Below are 17,135 nucleotides of genomic sequence, written 5' to 3' on the forward strand. Positions count from 1 at the left end.
TCAAAGATTTGCAAAAATCTTCATGATTAAAAAAAAAAAATTAAAGGCAGATCTACAAGCTCATAGCGCGGCACTTGTGCTATGAGCTTGCAGGTCTGCAATCTTGAATTTTTTTTATTTTATTGTTAAAGTATAAAATCGTTGTTTTTAAGTGGTTCAGATCTAAAGTGACACAGATGTATGACATTTTATAATAAAAATAAGATTAATGGCACAACAGAATGTCAATCTTGTGCAATATTGTTTTGTCTTCACAGTTTCCAAGAAATTTGAAATTCCTACCTTGGACTTAAAAGTCTATGATGATTTGAACACTGAAGTTGACGAGGATGCGTTTGCGTTTCTTGTAACGAAACCAGACCTGGGTGTGCTTGAGGTCTGTTTGCCCACAGGCTCAGATTTTGAGGGTGAGTCACTTGTTAACTTGGAGTCTTGCCTTTTCAGACACTTAAGAAAGCATCTGAGGAATAACTGGCTTGGTGTGTGGATCCATCCTAATCTATTGTGATCTTTTACATTATTCTTATTACAGATGATCCCCTCTTGCTAATGACATGTTGTTATTATTATCACACCTGTTATGTCAACATGCTAGATTCAGAGAGCCCCTCTACAAACCACTCCATTGCCAGCAGCAACAGCTCCTTTCTCAGCTCTGGTGCAGATAATGAAGGGGACTCTGATGACACCATCATTTTGCAGCCTAGTCCTGCCCAAAGAAACAGAGCCGACGTGACTCGTCTCGCTCAGGTAGTAAGCGTTGCAGATGGAGAGATCAAGATCAAGATGGTGATTCTGATAAAAAGGGTAAGGGGGGGAAATGGCCAAGTAAATTTGCAGAGCAGTACGGGGCATGGTTTACATTTTTGTCACTGTAAATGTAATGGGGCACCAAATCCCTGTGTCCCTCACCTCTTTTTTCCTCTCACACTTAGAACATTGAAAACATTCTGAGGGAGAAACCTGGAGGAGAGAGGATCCTTGCAGAGTATGCTCGGAAAAAAAGCCTAACAGATTCCAGAAGACGTGATATGGTGAAGATATTGGTTGCACACATGGCGAGTGAACATGGGTATGTTATGTAATTAATATCCGACCCTAACATTTATGGTTTTATTTGGTGCAGACCAAGTGCTGAAGGCATCGGCATAGCACTACTTTTGATTGGATCTCGTGTGTGTGTGTGTGTGTGTGTGTGTGTGTGCGCGTGTGTGCTGTAGGACAAGTCCTTCAAGGCGTGTTAAAGAGGACTACGCAAAGGGCATCACTGCCTTGTTTCCATACCTGGCCGATCCCCAGGGCACTTTGGGCTATGTAAGTACATAAAACAAGTCTAACCTCTTTACTCATTACTTCTTGTATTGATCAAAAAAACGAGTGAGATTTCAACTAAATAATAACATTTCTGTATGCTGACCCTTTCTCCTAACCTCAACAAGTTGAACACAGCAGATGTTAGACTGGTTGATCTTGATTTTAGCAATTCTCCAGACAAGGACATGTGTTTTAAGGAGGAAAAATAAAACACTTTCTTGGTTTTTAGGAGCAGTATTACAATCCAGTAGATGGGAGTGGATTTCTTGCATGGAGAGTGAAAACGCTTCAAAAAGAAGCCTCAGAAGGACAAAAGAAAAGAAACCCTCAGCCACTGACAGGTACATGATTTTGAGTGTAGTTAGATTTTTTTTATGAGAATGGGCTTTATGCACCACTCCACTACTTCCTGAACTTCAGCCAATTCCTTTATTTCCTGTCTTACATTATTGGACCAACTGATGAATTCAGGTGTGCCTGATCATTGTTGTGAGGTCAGACATACCTGGATTAATCAGTTTGTCCAATAATGTAAGACAGGAAATAAATGAGCTGGCTTAGATTCAGGAAATAGTGGAGCTGTGCATAAAGCCCATTCACATGTTAAATTCATTTTTAATGTGCATAGTCCTTGTTTTGTTACAGTGGTGGGCATCGCAGGGGGTTTAGCAAAAAGACAAGTGGTCATCTGTGTAAGGCTTGAAAGTGGCTCAACTTTTTTGAGAAGTAAAGAAAGTATTGCATCAGTGTGTGGTTTCACTGTTACATGTCACTGTTTACTGATCACTGTTACAGGTGGTCCAGATTCTGGTGACAGAACCCCCTTCAGTAAGGAAAACCAGCTAACCACAGAAACCCAGTGTCGTGAGGCCATCGCACTGATGAAGCATACAACTGATGAAGCAATCATCAAGGAGAAGATGAGACAGACCTTCACCCATCGCCAAGCAATGGTTCATGACCCAGTGAAGTCCTCTGAAATATTCACCACCTTTCCAAGATTTCTTGACATCACGGGACTGGTATATCACTCTTAAACTGCCTTGCATTAAAATCAAGCTGAAATGAAAAATGAGTTTAAACAGACCACATCCCTGGTCATCCCTGGTGTACCTATTAACAATGTATGCCATGTTGTTTTCTGTATTCCATCTTGTCTGCAGATAGAGCAGGATTTCAGTCTGATGTTTGGTGATGATATCTCTGCAAAGTTCCTGGAGAAGTGGCCTACTCACTACAGGCAGAAAGTCCTTGAACAAAGCCGTGGCCTCACCCAGACAAGCAACCTTGAAGATCTCCTTCATAACGCTGAATCCACAACAGAAGAACTGGAAGATGGTACACTCGAATTAAAGAAATAATAATAATAATGGAAGAGGGAAATGGATTTGGAACAAAAATATAAACATTGTAGTAAAAATGTCTTTCTGAATTTGCTTGTATTTTCAGGATGGGACAGTGAGATGTCCTCCATCTTGCTCCTTATCCACCTCATGCCACCATCACCTCATGGCCGCAACAAGAGACCAGGAAAGCTCTCCGCCAGACAAGCCATTGAACACCTTGTGAAATTTATCAAGGTAATGTTACAGTTTAATTAAAGTTTAAGAAGGCTCACTGTTCTGTCTGTAATATTAAACCATAAAACTATGCTCTTGTGAAATCATGTGATGACCATGCTCATCTGTAATCAGCGAGTGCCCTGTGATATTTATCTGATTTGGCTCCCCACAGATCTATCACCATCGGCCTCAGATACGCTGATATGAATATGTTTATTTCTTTTACATTTAGCAGAATAAAAGCTTCATTTAAAAAAAAAAAATAGCGCTCATGGCGGTGGAGCTGACAACAGTGGAGTTTCCTCTGCTGCATTTCATTATTATAAACTTCAACCTCAGAGCTCTGTCCTCAGACTGTCCTGACCTGTCCCTGAACATCACACAGGGACAACATGGAGCTGCCTGTGTGATTGGTTACCAAGTTTTATTCATGCTTACATCAGGCTGAGTTCAACAAATCAGTTTATGCTATTGATCGATTTAAGTAGTTAAATACAGTAATCATCATTGTGTAGTGGCAGGAAAGACCATTTAATCTGTATTCTCACTGTTCTCAGGTCAAATATTTATATGTGATTAAAATGTGATTCATTTTGATTATTAATTACAAAGCCTCTTATTAATTAGATTCATTTTTTGAATCGAGTCCCGGCCCTATAATAAATATAAGACTGGAAATGTAATGGTTCATCTTGCATTTTGTGGCAATAAGTGATTCTGGTGGTGATGATGGGGCCTTAAACTGCAACAGATTAATTTTAATAGCAAGACTAATTAAGTTTTCTTGTCACAGACTGGGACCAGTGTTGAGGGGCATCTGGACAGCATCACAGAGAGCCGTCAACCCTATCTACTGGCTGTGGGGACCAAGAGGAGCGCCGTACACAAATATTTCATTGTGATTGACAAACATGCAATCCCGTGTCAGTCACCAGATTCTCTTGCCTCTTTTGACGAGCTTTTCAAAGCTCATTTCGTCTTCGCTACCTCGTACAACAGGGATCTGGCCAATGTCTACCACTTCTTGCAAACCGCTGTTTACCAGATTGATGCTGCTACCACCAAGGTGAATCCCAGGGTCAAAGAGATGAGAGCTCGGATGCTGCACTGATTTGATGCAGAGATGTTTTGTTTTATTTGCAAATGCCAATTCACTAATTAAGCACTTTAAGTTGATCCACAGACTTTGTTCAGGAAAGACACTTCGTCTGAAATGTGGTCAGCCTGGTTGTTCTAATTTCCTTGGTACTTTTTCTGGGTTTCGAAAGCATCTTAAAGCACATGAACCTTGTGATGATCCTGGTGAAGGCCCCTCTTCAACTGAAGATTTAGCCGAAAGTTTTGTTAATGACTTTCCATCAAACAGTGCCCCTTCTGACCCAGTCCTAAGAGTCTTGTAGACAGCTGTGCTGCAACAGTGGCTGAACTTAAAGTGGCAGGTGTAGGCGAAACAATCATTAACTCTTTGGTTACTTCAATGGAAGAGATTGTTGATGATATCCATAATCAAGCAAAATAATCTGTGAAGCATTGTCTATCTTTACAGGAACCTATCAAAAGTGAGGTTGAGTGTAAAATTGATCAGTGCTTTGAAAAAATTGAAAATCCTTTTGGTGTCTTAAATTCTGAAACTAAGAGAAGGCAGTATTTCACAGAGAAGTGGGGAAGGGTGGAACCCGTTGAATGTGTTCTTGGTACAAGATTTGGTACACGGCGCAATCGTACTACAGGAACTTATGATCCAGCTGTTACTGATAAATTTGTTTATATCCCAATTTTGCAAACATTAGACTTCATTTACAAACACCCTAAGATAAAAGAGATGATGCAGAGTCATTCCAGTTCAAGAGAAGATCTTCTTAATGACTTTTGTGATGGAGATCTTTCGTCGATCGTGTGCATACCTGTTTGCAATATTCTATTTGTTTTCATTATGGAATTATAGGGAATTTATCACCATGAACGACTTTTTTTTCCTCATTGATTACTCTGTCCATGGAGTCTTATTCATGGAGATTTTTGTTGCAGGTTTTGAGGGCATTTGAATTTTTCATGTATTATACAATGCTGTCATATTACAAAGGCCAAACGGTATGGACATGTATATTATGGGTGCTCATGTGTTATGCATTTAAGAAAAATACAACTCGTGCATTGTTGAATATTCATTTCTTGTCTTTTTTATTTCAAACATTTTAATCCAGAGTTATCATTTTTAAAATCAATATTGAGTAAAATACAACTCTTTATTGAGTGAAATAGAACTCTATTCATAGTAGAATTTGACCTCTATTTTGAGGCAGTTACTACTCTGTACAGAGTAAAATACAACTCTATTAATAGTAGAAAAAGAACTCTCTTATGAGGCAGTTACTACTCTGAACAGAGTAAAATACAACTCCATTAATAGTGAAATTATATCTCTATTATGAGGCAGTTACTACTCTGTACAGAGTAAAATACAACTCTATTTATAGTAGAATTATAACTCTATTATGAGGCAGTTACTACTCTGAATAGAGTAAAATACAACTCCATTAATAGTAAAATGATATCTCTATTATGAGGCAGTTACTACTCTGAACAGAGTAAAATACAACTCTGTATTGAGTGAAATGGTGTTGGAGTTGTTCTCACTTTATGCTAAATAGAGTACATTTTAATCTTGTGGAGTAAAATATGAACTCTAGATGGAGTAGAAATAACTCTGAAAATTTAACTCTATGACAAGAGTAATTTTTACTCTTTTTGGACTGGGACCAAATACTATCTTTTTGGGAGTAAAATTTTACTCAAATTGAGTAAAATTTACTCTTCAAAATTTCCTGTGTATGTTTTTGTGCATCTGAGTGTGTATTGGAGCACACACACAGGCTGAGGTCAGAGTGTTTAGAGAATACGGTTGTGTGTGTGAGTGCGCGAGTGCGCGTGTATGTGTGCGCACATGTATGTGTGTGTGTGTGTGTGTGTGTGTGTGTGTGTGTGTGCTTGCGTGTTCAAAAGATTAATGGGCTGTTGAGGCCCACCTTTAGTCGAGGCTAACATTAGAGAGCAGACCTCATATTACTATTGGAGCACTCCTGGCCAAAATAACAACCCCTGTGTGTCGAGATACAGTTTTCTCATTCTGGAGATGGACTCTGCTGGCTTTCTTTTTGATAGGGTTTACTGAGGGAGCAAGAGAGCAAAACACAGCGATGGAAACAGAGAGATACAGGGAGAGAAATATTGACCAGCAGGCACAAAGACAAAGAGCAATAAAGAGTTAGGAACTGAGACTGTGTGAGAAACAAAGAGCTATAGAGCAGGAAAAAACACAATGACTGAGAGAGATGTCGACAGAGTCCACCCCTAACCCGTAATCTGTCTGTTGAATGTTGCTAAGGAATTATGAATCCATCACAGCGGGGCAATGCTGAACCCAGCAGGAGGCCACCAAAACATAATGAACTGCCCATGGTAATGGAGATAGAGGCAAAAACAATGTTCTGTGTAAGAGCCACATTCATCCCCTTCTGCCCCCACTACCCCCGCCTGGTTTTGGCACCAAAACGAAACATTTCCCATGTCGATTTCTGGGCCTCGAGGTGACAAAATTGTCCCCACTGTTCTGGCATTCCAAGGTCTTTATTCAACCCTTGCTTTGGAAAATGTGTGGCTATATGTGCCTTTATATTGCTGAGGGTCAGCAGGGAGAAAAGAGACAAGGAGATTTAAAGAGGGCTGGAGGTAGCCATAAAAGAGGTATTTGTACAAGTAGAGCAGAATGGTGGTGATTTCATTTTAAAGTAGTGTGTTTAAGTTGCTTGAAAAACACATATCTTCAGTTGCTCTATTTCTGATGGACAGTGCATACGCCCCGTATACACACCCCCACATACCCACACCAGTCTACTGTTCTTTTAGCCAAGAGGGGAGGATACACTGCCAACATATAATTCACCTCCCTCTGCTCTCCTCCCCTCCATATCTTTGTGGAATGCTTTTGAAGATGATAAACTGCTATTTTTCAGCGTGCCTTCTGCAAGACTTGATCTCTCTCACTTCTCTCTTCTCTGGACCAGTCAGACCAGCCATCACATCCATGCATGCAGTGATGTGCCTGCTGTACTCAGCCAAGGTTCTGACTTCAGGCACCATGGCTGGCGAACAAGCTGTCAGCCTTGACCCTGGCGGAGCCCCAGTCATGATATCTTTACTTCAGTCACGCACTGTGAGAAAAAAGAAATGGCTAAGAATACCGGTCAGAGAAGGAGTCAAGGCGGGTGGATGAAATGCAGCCAAATATTTTGCATGCACTAGTTTGCTTTGAAATCGGACTCATCTTTGTCTTTTTCTCTTCATATCTGAGTCTTCTAATTTTACTTCAACCAAACATACAGTAAACTTTGCGGAAAACAACAAAGTTTCCTCATTCTGTGAGCCCAATAACAACACAAGGCATCAGCAAACATGTCATCATCTCCAGAAACCCCTTCCCCCTCATGGGCCAAACAAACTTCAAAAATAAAAAATACTGCAGGGAAATGGCAACTGGATTCTGTTGGTCCTATAAGACAAAATCTATACAGTGGTGTCAAGTATTATTGTGATAAGCCCTTGTTAAAAAGCATTGTGTCATGTTATCATCTTTATGGATTTAGTGCATGATTAGTAATAGAAGTAACTGGAGTGCAACGCATTCTGTCCACTAATGAATGACACATAGTTATTTATTAAAAACTTTCAATAGCTTCTGCCGCAATATTTACAGACAATTATTGAAAAACAATTTCACTCATTCATTCCCAGCTCCGCTATTAGCATTTTTAGCTCCGGGCAAACATAACAATGAGCTATTGCCTAAAGAGAGAAGAGTCCACTCCCACAAACAAGACAAGGAAATAAATAACAATTCACTCCATTTAGTTGTTGCTGTATTGTGTGTGTTTAGATGTGAGTCAGTGAATGTGCATATCTGTCTGTGTGGTGCGCAGGGTATACCATAAAATAGAAAATATGTGTAGAGGAGTGACAGCGAGTGTGCAGCAATCAGTGTGTATGCGTGCATATCTACGCTAAATTACCAGCTTATCAGAACAGCTGTACAATCTATTGCAGTTCAGTAAGCTGAGTATTTATTGAAGCCATGTGAGAGAAGTGTTGATTCAACTGATTTTGAGGCTGTAATGTTGTGTTGGAACAACACATGAGACAATATGTATACAGGAAAGATGGCTGTGTACACAGAGTGCCGTGGTCAATAACCAACTGTACACTGTGGTGATAAATAAAAGGCTGAGTGAGCCAACACTGTTTGTCTGCCTGCAGGCTGACTTCATGAGCTGCTTCTTCATCAGTCAACTGTGTCCTCACCACAGATGCTATGGTAAAGAACTCATTAAAATGAGCAATAAATGTTAACCTGGTAAAGCATGTCTATAGAATAAATGGGAACTTGTGCATATGCAGTGACACATATGTATGTAGGCTACATATACATACAGCACAACTGGTGCAAGTACATGTACACGGGTGTAGACTGGAATTCAAAGTTGCACTGTCATTCTCTAACTGGTTCTTGTAGTCTGCTTTTCTGTTTATAGAACACCTTTTTTGGAGTTCATTATTGTGTTTCACTTCAGCCTATCGGGAAAATATTGTATATACAGTAAAGCACATATTAGACAGACAAACTATGAGTTAACAAATAGTGTGTGAGCCAGTGCTTTGTAAAAGCAGAGGCGGAAATTGATGATGGGTATGGCAGTAACACAATCTAATTGGTTCAGGTCCACCCGCAGCAGTATTTGCATACATTGTCATGTATGTGCATTCATTAGGGCAAGGACAACATTATCACTGTCTGGCTTTGACAAAAAAGAAATGCCAGACATCTGTGAGTTTGATATCTTCTCGGAAAACTGTCCTGTCCAAGTTCCTTTCACTGCAGACAAACCGATGTGGTGCAGAGATAGACGTCTCTGTGCCTGATCCCAAACATCTATGATGGTATCTCTGTTTGCGTAAGTCAGGGCAAATGACGGGAAAATATGCAACATCAAATATAGACATGAGGAGAATATGGTAAGTGCTTAATCCTTGTTTGCGATAGTGGCCAGCATAGCATCGAATCATCTAGAGGCAGCACTGTACACCCACCTCACACAAATGAAGTGTTCAACTTTTCCAAGCACACACAACTGTTGCCAAGTTGTTAAACTGCAGGATGCTTCAGTTCCCTATAGTTTGGTGACATATTTGTTCTCCTGGCATGTCAGTGACTCAGAAAAAAAGTCTTCATGGTAACCATCTCCTGTCTTAACATCTTTTCAAATCATCATTTCTTCATTCACTGCCCATGACTTTTCTATAGCATCATGCTAAAAAGAGGACAAATACCCTTCATTAGGCAGACACACAGTAAGACTGGCAATCTCCCGTATAGCCATCTGAGGCTAAACGGGTTGCCAGGTTGAGATGATGTCACACATGGTCTATAGCCCAACGACGGTGCCCTGGCTCAGTCTTGTGGATCCTACGACGCGAAACAAACAGACACACACACACATGTACTTGCAGGAACTGGCAGCTAAGAGGAATGCTCTCATTCAGCACAGGGGCAACGGAAGTCTATCAGAATGAAGCTGCACGACTGAGCTGTGAGTTGATGTTAGGACCACAGTGTTGGCAGTATCGGGGTTGCCAGTTCAAACACTCAGGACTCACATGTGCACACACATGCACACAGCCAAAACTAAAAAAAAAAAGAAAAAACAGGCTGAAAAACAAGCTATTCAGAATTTGTTGTCTGGCACAATGACCATTTCTTGCTATTCAGCCAATACTGATATAATTCATAGTACATCGATATAAGATATTGTACAGGTTCGCATTTATTTATACATTCAACACAACACAAAACGTTTGCTGGAATGAATATGGCAAGCCAAATACAGATGCACTGATTGACAAAACCACATACTGGGTATTAAACGGGAGTTTATGTGTGCATGGTGGGCATATTTACAACTGTTAACAAACAGCCTTAGGGGGAAGAGGAGCACCAGAGGGACAGAGTCAGAGGAGTGGGAGGCAGCGGGGAAATAAACTTTATGGAAATGGTGGACCATTGGAGACCCCGACTACAAGCTGCATAATGCAACAAAAGAAGGGGATGATGTTTGTGTCAGAGTACTTTCTAATATTCATACGTTACATTTTCCAACTTAATTGGAATCTGTCAGGGTGCATTGGCCGAGAGTGGCATCACAGCGGCAGCTGGGCTGTTTCCCCATGGCTGATGAGATGCAATAAAAAGAGGGGGAAAAAGAGAGAAGTGGATTGCAGAGTGCTCAATGAAATGCAATTCAGAGTCAATGGGAGTCAAAAACACATTACTGCAAGCATGGCTTGAGTAAACCTGTAAAGCACGATTGTTTAAGACAATTCCTTTTGCCTATTCAAACACAACTGTTCCCTATGGGGCTTGTCTCCCATCAACTATAGCTGTCTTTCTATTTTCTTATGTATCTCACACCACACACACTCTTTCTAAGCAAATACTGGTTAGCAAATACACACACACACACACACCCACACACACTGTTTTCGCACACATGTTTTTGCTGGACTAACAGTGATTCTCGTGTCCAGTGTTATGAGATTACATCTAACCCCAAACAGATCATTTTACTCAGTCCTCTGTAATCACTTGACTTATCACAACACACACAAAGCAGGCAATATCAGCCAGGCTAATACTGTCATTGGACTCAAATGTTAGCATACATCATTTTATGAAAGACCATACCTATAGAGCTCATCATCAATGACAGTGAATGTCAGTGTTGTGGTGAGCTCATACACACATGCACACACAAAAACGAGCACATGGAGGATTAATGGATAACAGATGTAAACAATGAAAACATGCCATGAAAGTGTCTGCAGCCACGCACCTGGCTTTCAGTTTAAGGAGTGCTGCCTCTCTCTCGTGGAGCTCAGTATTAGAATTGGCCTGTGCACGTGCAAGCAAAACCACCTGCCAGCAAAACGTCCATATTTCATAAGTGAATCTATTAAGAGCATTCTATTTCAAAAAGCGCTCACTGAATTAATGAGGGCTCCTCTCTGGCCATACGAAAGCACACATGCTTGACTACGCCTACCTCACATTGTGTACAGTATGGAATGTTTTTCTTTTGGTGCATTCTTATTCTTCTTTTCATTTTTCCACTTTTTAATATATTTTATGCAAATGGGACTCATTTATAGGCAGTGGTTTATCTACAAGTTTCTACACCTAGCAATGTTAAATATTCCCTGAGAACTAAAATAGATACCTTAAGATAATGAGTCTCAACAACTGTCAAAAACTGTTCAATTTTATACATAAAATGAAATGCAGAGTCTTTTCAAAGTGACATCATCCATGAAGTCTGTACCCTCACCCAACTGAAAGGCTCAGCAACTCACTCTACATTAGTATAATAGGAGAACATTTACGGCCAGGAAGGTTTTCCATGTAAGAAAAAGAGCCTAAGCTCCAGCTGTGCAACTCAACTGACCCATAATATTACTGCAACTCGATCAGAAGAGCAACATATTTTCAACTCTGCTCTGGAATGAAATGTAATGATTTTGCCCAAAAAAAATAAAAAATGTAATGCATTACATGCTATTCATGCTTTACCTTAACTCCTCCATGAGTTAAATAGTAAAAATGCCTCACTTATTTTCTATCAAGCACCTTTAAACTGGGTGCAGAACAAAATCCTCTTAATGCCTCCCATGGACATAAAGCGCCTGATCATTAAAAGGCACAGTTTGGGGTTCAGTGCCTTAAAAGAGTACGCTTAAATCAGCCAATCCACATAACATGGTAAATTATGTGCATGTAGAAAATGTACCGTACAGCGTTGTTGTTTGGTGTCTAAGCTCTGACCTTGTTGTTTTCAACAAGGAAGCACCAAGCTCAGCACAGCAGGGGGGGGCAGTAGGGGGTTCCCCTCTAGGCTATAACGTCAACTCGCAGCCTAATGGTGGATGCTGTGGTGGGGCTGGGGCTTTGAAAATAACAGCAGCACCACCATCACCGACAGTAGCATCAAGTGTCAAGCTTGTGATTGAACAGTGTGGGAGCGAACATTCAGAAAGACTGAGCAGTGCACTAATGACTAAACTACATAGCCACTATGAATAGCGAGGAACACTGTAGAAAGTTACAGTAAAAATGGGAGCAACATGGACTTAAATAATAATAATTTTTATTATAGACTCAAAAATAAAAAGGTCCACTCTTATACAGGCCTGGATGTGAACCGATAGCCCATCATGGGGCAGGTTAAGGCCTTAATAATGCAATTATCATCAGCATCGCCTCTATTTGTATATAAAAGCCCCATACTCCCCGCAGTTCAATTTGATTTTGAGTCCAGAATTGCTTCATTTCAAACTGATTCCATTCAATTTAGTTCTCGGGGATCCAGTAACAACAAATAAAAATGTTTATCCTGGGAACTTCTACCTGTATTCAATTCAGTAAGTGATCAGCACTGTCATACTTGAATTGCCTACATAAAGTTGTGTAAGGTGCACATTATAACAAATGCTGTTCCATGCAGCTAAGCGATGACTGTAAGTACCAGCTGCTTTAACTGAGCACAGCACATGAACTTTGAGGTTCACTTTGAGCACACGCTGGGCAGAAACTCAAAGTCTGCTCACTAATTCAGTGGCACTGTTTTTGTGTTCAGTCTGACCCTGCCGCAGCTAACACTAGCTAGCAGTTGTCTGCAGATATCAGGCCGATGTCTTGTCAACACACTGTCCACTTTACTTCCATGGATTCACATCTTAACGCCCAAGTCTATAGCCAGAGTCAGTCCTGAGTCACTTAAAGTGCTGTTGGTTTGCATGGACTGTAATTACTCATGTCACAGCTTAACAGACTCTTGTGATGACACCTGAAGATGACAATCTACCGTTAGCTGACAGAGAACCATGACTTCAGATGTGGAGGTCCTGACTCTTACATCAACAAACACCAGGAAGGTGTCTAACTTTCTGCAAGAATACAGACACTCCTCACTGTGGTTACACAGGAAACAGCTTGTAGCAATGGCCCTGGAATCCTGTTATAACGCAGTAGATCCTGAGGGTGCACTCACCCGAACCCAAGTGTGCTCAAGCAAGGTTACCTCATCATGTTGATATAAAGGGATTATTTGTTTACCAGCATGGCGGATGCGTGCGTAACCTGATTGCAGAACGAACGGCGCCTTTTAACTGTTTGACCGCTTGTCATTGTTATCTTGAAGTTTACTCAAAACAATGTTAGCTAGCAATGTTGACATAGAGTACAGTATGCATGGCACGATGTAGTCGTTAAGTGAATGTTGCATACGTGGTTGCAGAAACGTGATGGAGAACAAACCCGAAGTGCGTTGCACACTTGAGCGCATGCATGAGCAACTGTACCGTGCTTATGCACACCTCTTCCAACCGTACCTGACCAGGGAAGTGTGCCGTACTCAAGCATGGTGCACTTGCACGTAGGGATGCACGATAATTATCGGCCCGATATCAGGAAATTCTGACGTAATTTCGATAAATGCGATATCATAACTTATCGGCCCGATAAGATTTATTATATATTTTTTGTCAGCACTGCGGTATGGGTCGTTTTTTTTACCAAGCGCTCTGCTCTCATGGTACAGACACACCAACTCCGGCGGCGACGGATCCCGACGCAACGAATCACCGAGCGCACCGGCGAGTGGGGGGGTCTGTGTGACGTGGTGCGGAGCTTGAGTTTCGCTCTGCCGTTTCCAACATGGCGGCCGGGTCACAAACGATCTCATTTTACAGTTAAACAACACACTAAAGTATGTTTCTGAAAACATTTGAGGCGGGAAATGTGTAGTGCAGTAACAGAATCTTGATTCATATTTAATCAACTCTGCCTAGTTTGATAGTTTGAACGAAGTTTCTGAGCCGGCCGCATTGCGTTGGACGGACGTCATTTGCATAAAGTTCAATCTATCGAACTTTATGCAAATTCACATACGGCAACGGGGCCGTCAACTCGACGTGTTGTGTCCATGATGCACCGCGCGGCCGGAGCTCCTGCTCTGAATGGGATCCGTTGACTTGACGTCCGAGTTGGTGTGTGTACCATCACTCCTACATGAGACCTGCGGCCTGCAGTGAATGCTGCGTTCAAGTGGCCTCCCTATAATCGGAAAAACAACTTTCTGACTGAAATCAGATTAGTCCCTCATTTCGGAAAACAACTCGTCAACTCGGTCATAATTTTGGTAGTTGCCGACTTGACTTGACTTATCCCAATTACCCTTATTACACATAAACCATAGAAATATGAACATAAAAAGGTCTGAAGAACGGCTTGCAAAACAGGAACAGGGAACTTCCGTCAACACGTGAACGCAGCACAACGTGCGTACGAGGTTTGTAAACACAGAACATGACGGCGCTAATGTGGGACGGTAATAAAGAATAATCAGCAGACTTGGCGTGCTCAACTCCACGTATGAAAAAGTAAATCGGGTGCCAGTCCAAAAAAATAAAAGTAAAAAAAGGTTGTGACAGCACTCACTTTCAGTTAAACACTTTTTAATTCATCGGTAATAAAGAAGACAGTTCGCTGGATATCTGTAATAAATGTTCCAAGGAAGCTCCACGAGGAGGGAAAAATAGCGCGAGCAAACCTGGTCAGTCACCTGAAACATGACCGTCGCTCCAACGGAGTTTTTAAAGCTACGAGGACGATGCTAACGACGCTAGCAACATAAAGCTAACTGTAAGAAGCCACCGGGACACAAACACACAGACACACTCTCCCTCTCTCTCCCCCTCAACCACACACACACACACACACACCTGCACCCCCCCCCCCCCCCCCCTCTCACACAGACACTGTCTGTCTGTCTCTCTCTCTCACACAGACACAAACTCTGTCTGTCTGTCTGTCTGTCTCTCTCTCTGTCTCTCCCTCTCTGAAAAGTTATTCATTTGTATGGAACCAAGCTTTTTTAACTTGTGGGATGCACTTTTCCCACTTTATATTTATTTTAAATGACTAAAATAAATAAATAAAATAATGCAAAGTATTTGCATCAGTTCTAGAGTCTTTTATTTTTATATCAATAAGTAATGCAGCTTATTTAAATAGATGTTCATTTGAGATATCAAATAGTTTTGTTTGATATCTTTTAGCAAATGTTTGAAAGGCTTGTTAATAGAATATCTTCATTTAAAGAGTCAAAACTGTTTTTGGTTTGTTTATAGTATTGATGTCATGATATTTGTTAGGTCCTCACTAGTCTTTTTTATCTCCAGGTATGTTATCGGTTATCTGTATCGGTATCAGCCTTCGGAAGCAGAAAGTTATCGGTTATCGGTATCGATTTCAAAAAAATGTTATCGTGCATCCCTACTTGCACTCACACTAGCCATAGAATCCAGACTTTAAGGGGCAAGTCACGTGCTTGAGCACAGTACGATTGCCTAGTGTGAGTGAGCACTCTCCATGTCCACAAAGCACATACTTAGGCCTGGGACGATAATCAATAAATCAATTAATCGCACGATAAATGAAAATGAACTCGATAGTTTTTCCGGCCTCGATAAATCGCCATGTGCATGCACGTATTTGTTTTCCTGGTCTCTGGCCTCCAACCAGGCTGGATGACAAGAGGCTTCACTCTGTGCATCGGTCTCAGCACCTGGGCCGTTTGTTTTGCAGAATGAAAGGAGTGAACCCTCTTTTCAGTCATCCAGGATCTTTGTTTCCCAGAATGCATTTGGCAGCAACCGGCAGCGCTAGCTGTAAAGCTAAGCAGCTAAAAGCTGTTTTACCGTAATTCTTGCTGCCGCGCTGTTAACACGTCACTTTTTAAAGTTTTAATATTTTTTTCATGTGAGAAAGTCACAGTTTAGATCCCCAGTCTGTGGTCAGTTCATCCACATATCGCCTGTTCGGAGATTTCCTCCTACGTTTTTGGAGCTAATGTGGTAGCAGCGAGCAGGAGGAGCGGGGCTTCCCACAGACTGCAGCCGTCTGCAGCAGCTCACTGGCCGGTCAACCTCCGTCATTGGGGGAGAAAACGTATCAGCAGGTTTTTAGAGGTTTACCGCCGGCTGGTTTAATACTTTTTAGGAGATAAATGCTAGTCTCATTGATGAAATCTTACATCTGTGGAAGTCATATTAATTTAGTTTGTTTGAATGAAAAGTGGAGCTTGTGTGACGTTATTGGACAGAAGAGCTGCACTGCACTGTTTATTATTTTTTGTTTATTTTATTTATTTAGGAGCTATATAAGTTCTTGTCACTCCAATTACAATGGTTAAAAAGAAAATACTCATGAGAAATAAACGTTTATCGCATTTAAAAGGGTCTACTTGCATTATTATGAAATATTATTATTATATTAGTGGTTAATATGTTCTCAAAAAAATGTGTCAATAATATCGTTTATCGTCAATAATTTGTGGGACAATATATCGTCCAGCTAAATTTATTATCGTCCCAGGCCTACACATACTGGATGGACAACCTTCATGAGTTCTCAAATAGCCCTGCCAGGGTAAAGAACTGGTCTGCGTAGTTCCATAGCCAGGCTTTGAGGGTTGTGAAAACTGGATTTATTATTTCTTTTCATTGCTTTTTGAACATTTGCTTTTCATTTTTCATGGACAAGGTAAGGGAAACAATTCACATAAATAAGTTAAGAGTTTTGAGTTACCATTGTGTAATATGGTGGGCACTGTGCGTGCATTGCACTCAGTGTGTGCAACAGTACAATATACATATCATCATATTTAAATAGCATGTTAAAGGTTTTTCAATAACAGCTTACCACTTAGTTTAAAGTCATCAAGCTGTCATATTTCAAAGATGCAGTGATTAAAAGCTCAAGTAGCAAGTTATTTTCTGGCTCGCTTTGAAGCTGCCTTGTAAACCCAAGAAAAACAAGCTTGGAATCCACTTGACTTGTAGAGGTCTAGTTCTCAAGTCTCCCAAAATCGAAAGAAAGAGGAAGCGTTAAATTCTTGAATAAAGGGCCGGTTCTACACAAAGGACTATTAAGCCTTTTGCAGGCACAATTGTCAGAGTCATAATTCTGCAGTATTATACCAGTAATAGGATCAGCTGGCAGTAGTTTAGGTCATTTAGCCTTAATCAGGTAGCTAATTATCAGGAGAGCAAAGGTAGAAACAGGTTTTCAAATATGTTGTTTTTACAGACACAGAA

General features: G+C 40.9%; 1 protein-coding gene and 2 long non-coding RNA genes across 4 annotated transcripts in view; 2 read left to right on the top strand and 1 right to left on the bottom strand.

The window, feature by feature from the left end:
* erbb4b (erb-b2 receptor tyrosine kinase 4b) overlaps positions 1 to 17,135 on the bottom strand; it is a gene marked incomplete at its 3' end in the record, with an annotated part of 352,419 nt that overhangs the window by 183,751 nt on the left and 151,533 nt on the right. The gene's annotated exons all lie outside the window — the stretch shown is intronic.
* Positions 1,220 to 2,344, top strand: LOC311004843. The gene is made up of 3 exons (XR_014596317.1): positions 1,220 to 1,314; positions 1,544 to 1,655; positions 2,110 to 2,344. It is a non-coding gene; the product is annotated as an uncharacterized lncRNA (long non-coding RNA).
* Positions 2,580 to 3,955, top strand: LOC311004552. Its single transcript, XR_014596313.1, has 3 exons — positions 2,580 to 2,652; positions 2,764 to 2,894; positions 3,670 to 3,955. It is a non-coding gene; the product is annotated as an uncharacterized lncRNA (long non-coding RNA).

This window comes from Trachurus trachurus (assembly GCF_905171665.1).
Source record: "Trachurus trachurus genome assembly, chromosome: 21".
In the NCBI taxonomy this organism is placed as follows: domain Eukaryota; kingdom Metazoa; phylum Chordata; class Actinopteri; order Carangiformes; family Carangidae; genus Trachurus; species Trachurus trachurus.